The sequence below is a fragment of the Clytia hemisphaerica genome, unplaced genomic scaffold (assembly GCF_902728285.1).
Source record: "Clytia hemisphaerica strain Z4C2 unplaced genomic scaffold, Clytia hemisphaerica genome assembly, whole genome shotgun sequence".
Classification (NCBI taxonomy): Eukaryota; Metazoa; Cnidaria; class Hydrozoa; order Leptothecata; family Clytiidae; genus Clytia; species Clytia hemisphaerica.
Genome location: NW_027103806.1, coordinates 29509 through 32927, shown reverse-complemented (window position 1 = coordinate 32927; position 3419 = coordinate 29509). Strand labels below are relative to the sequence as shown.

At 32.3% G+C, this 3419-nt stretch overlaps 1 long non-coding RNA gene across 1 annotated transcript; it reads right to left on the bottom strand.

Annotated features, from left to right (window-relative positions):
- Positions 1–1891: 1891 nt before the first annotated feature.
- Positions 1892–2978, bottom strand: LOC136806472 (uncharacterized). Its single transcript, XR_010846565.1, has 3 exons — positions 2939–2978; positions 2585–2624; positions 1892–1944 (listed from the first exon to the last, which is right to left on the bottom strand). It is a non-coding gene; the product is annotated as an uncharacterized lncRNA (long non-coding RNA).
- Between the last annotated feature and the right edge of the window lie 441 nt (positions 2979–3419).

Here is a 3419-nt window from a genome sequence, read left to right as displayed (position 1 = left end):
GCCCAATTAACGAAAAAAAAAATCATATTTATAATTTTTATTTTATTATAGTCTCTTTCATCACCAAAAATTGGTATATATATTATATATATCTAGGAAGGTTAAAAGTATGTACATTTTAAAAATCTTTTGTAAAGCATAAAATAAAATAAATCTTTCGTAATTTTATATTTTCGGTTTTCCTTTTGTCAAAAAAAAAGTAAAAGTAACGCAGGAGGAACATCTATCTTAGTTTAACAAACACGGAACAATGTGGGCGGAAAAAGGGGATATCTTGGGGAGGGCGGGTAATATTATTGTAAGTTCACGTTTCCGTGACTGACCCCTCGTCCCGTCCGCGCCTAACGGCCGGGTCTAGGGCCCTTTGCGGAAAACGTCTACCTACATAATGGAAATTGACAAGAATGATTTGTCGAGGCTAGATAATGGGAATCCCCACAAATGTAAACAAAGTACAGAGAAGAGCAAAGTATAGGAGATCGATTTAAAAAGGGCAACATTATAGATTATAGTGACTACGTATTGTGTGGTTAAGAAGTTGGGTTAAGGCTCCTTAATCACACAATACGTAGTCACTATAATCTATAATTTGTCTTAGTATTTCCCACAACATTGTAAAATTTCAAGGCAAAAAGTTGTTTTTGGGCATTTTTTAAAATGCCACACTATTTTTGATTGGGATCGACAATTTGTCATAGAGCACCTATTTTTTGGTTGCTTTTTGGACTGATTTTACAAAAAAAGCTAAAAAATGATTATTTCTGTGACACATTTTTCACCTAGTGCAAAAATTAATGTTTTGCCTTTAGAATTAAAAAAAAAAATTCGAGAATTCTTTGTTTGCAGCAAATAACTTTCCAACTAAAGGAGAAAGCAAATTAGCTCATAAAGAAATATAAATCAAAATTATATGCAGTTCAAACAAAAGGCTACAATTTTTGATAGCTATCAAACATATCAAGCAAAGTTTCGATGTCTCAGCTGCAGATTATTTTGAGATAAAAAGTCAGGTCAATTTGTAGCGCCAGAAAAATTGAAAGTACCTTTTTCCTCTTTAGTAAAACTTCCTTTGGTAGAATAATATTCGGTGATTGTATCGGAAGAAAGAGCCTTTAGGAAAAAATCATTCCAAATCTATAAGAAAGAAAACTTGACTATAATGAATTGTGTAATGTGATGGTACAGGAGAACATTTTCACAAAGAAACCCAAATTTGAATCAACATTCCAATATTACTTCAGTAGTGAAAACTCTTGCTGCATATTTTTGTGACTAAATGAAATCATACTTACTTCACATTTGAGGTTTTTGAGAGAAGTTATTATTTTTGAATAGCATGTATGACAGCTATAATATGAAAATATTCCAAGTTCCATTTCAAGATCAGTTAAAGTTGACTGCAAACCATGCAGTGATGAGTCCTCGATTAGCATATAAATCTAAATAGAAAATAATAAAGTTGGGGCCTTATGCATGATCATGGTCATGGAGCTGTAACCTACCAATTTCGAAACCTTAAATCCAGTCAAAGGAATGGCTGCCGACATACATACACGGTTTATTTTTGTCACCCTTTCTTGGAACAAGACACTTCGAAGACGTTCGATAGGGAAATTTTCAGAATTTTTCAGCTGATAAGTGTTTCAATCAACGTGAGCTTTTCTCTTTTTTAACTTTTTTTCACCGGCAGACTTGCTACCTCATCCCCTAAAGCAGCTTCAAGCCGTTAAGAAAAATCTCTTGTCAATGGTCCCTAAAGCAAAAATAAATAGCTGGGATTACCTTATTGAAAGACTTTTACCTGAGCAAACAAGTGTTCAATGTCTGCGGCATCTTCACCTTTGACCTTGATGGCCTCACAAACAGCATTAAAAAATCCATTGAAATGGCGCAACATCATTAAAACAGAGATAAGTTTTTCATGCTCATTGGATGTTTGATAACCTAAAGAAACAAACACCATTGTAGGATTTTAGTATAGAAGTTTTTCATAAACGAGTCTCGACGATGTCAATTGAACAAAGAGCATTTAAGTCAATATGTGACATGTCGAAGCTGAAATAAGTAGAATCGAAGTCGATCGAATATCAAACGAAGTCAATCGAAGTTAATCGAATAACAAAAAAATTCACATTTTTTTACTTTTAATGCACTTCGATTGGCCGAATTAAATTCAAATTCAATCAGTTGATTTTAATTCAATTGATTTGATTGCCAATTTAAGAATTTGATTCGCTTCGATTGACATCGCCTGGTCAGATAGAATTTTGAAGGATACCAAGTATTGAACAAGAGATATCTGGTGGTATTTACTTTCAGATGAGATGGAGTTTTTATAAGATACTTTAATGATTGGTCATTTGAAGTAATAAAAATGACGGGCTCTTTAGAAAAAGGTACAAAATTGTTTTATTACTGGTTAACGACCAACCAAATCAAATAAGAGCTTGTAAAAACTCCATCTTGTCCCTTTACTTTCAAGAATGTCATTGTTGTAAATCATTCAAATAAATTATGCCTTGAAAACTTCACGTACACAGATTTACTCTTTAATGAGCACTCTGTATGAACAAAATTTTCTCACCAGTTAGAGAGGGCAACGTCAATATTATTTCCAATGGTGACTGAAAATAAGAGGAAAAAATTAACTCTTACACTATAATTTCATTTGATAAAACGAGCCAAGATCATTTAATTATCAAGTATATTGATTTCATGATTGTTAATGTTATGTTAAGTAAAGGAAAGACACACCAAACACATAAATTAGCTGATTTAAGGAGCGAAATTGATCTCCCATCAATCAGACTGCTTCCATTAAACACTAGCTCTTATCTTATGTGTAATATAGGAAATATGATCAGATTTTGCTTATGCTTTTGAAGTTGATGACAAGCAGAATTAAATTATATTCTTATCAATAGCAAATAATTTTTACCGATTTCATAACAGGTGTAGCTAAGGGTATATCGTCAGGGAACGGATAGTTTGTTAGAATTTTCATTTAAAAAAACAATTACAATTCAAACTATGGGCCAAACCCAAAGAAACCTCATCATATTAAACTTCACATTCACATTCACAAATCTGCATAGATCTTAGGATTTTAGGATTTTAAAATATGAGTCTATGACTAAAGAAGAATCTTTGCTTTCAGGAAATCAAAACAGAATGAAAACATCTTTGCCAAATTTTATCATGCCACTTTTAGACCAATAGTTACTCAAAACTACAACCTGTCTGATTTGTACGATTTAAAATGGCTAATGTTTGAGATGGTTAAGAATTTGGTATCAGATCAACTACATATAATCTTCACCACCTAAAGGGAATAAATTCTTTTTGGTAACTAATTTTCCTGTTTTAGTGTCTGCCACAAAAAGTAGTTGCAAAAATGTCATATTTCCTAAAAAAACCAT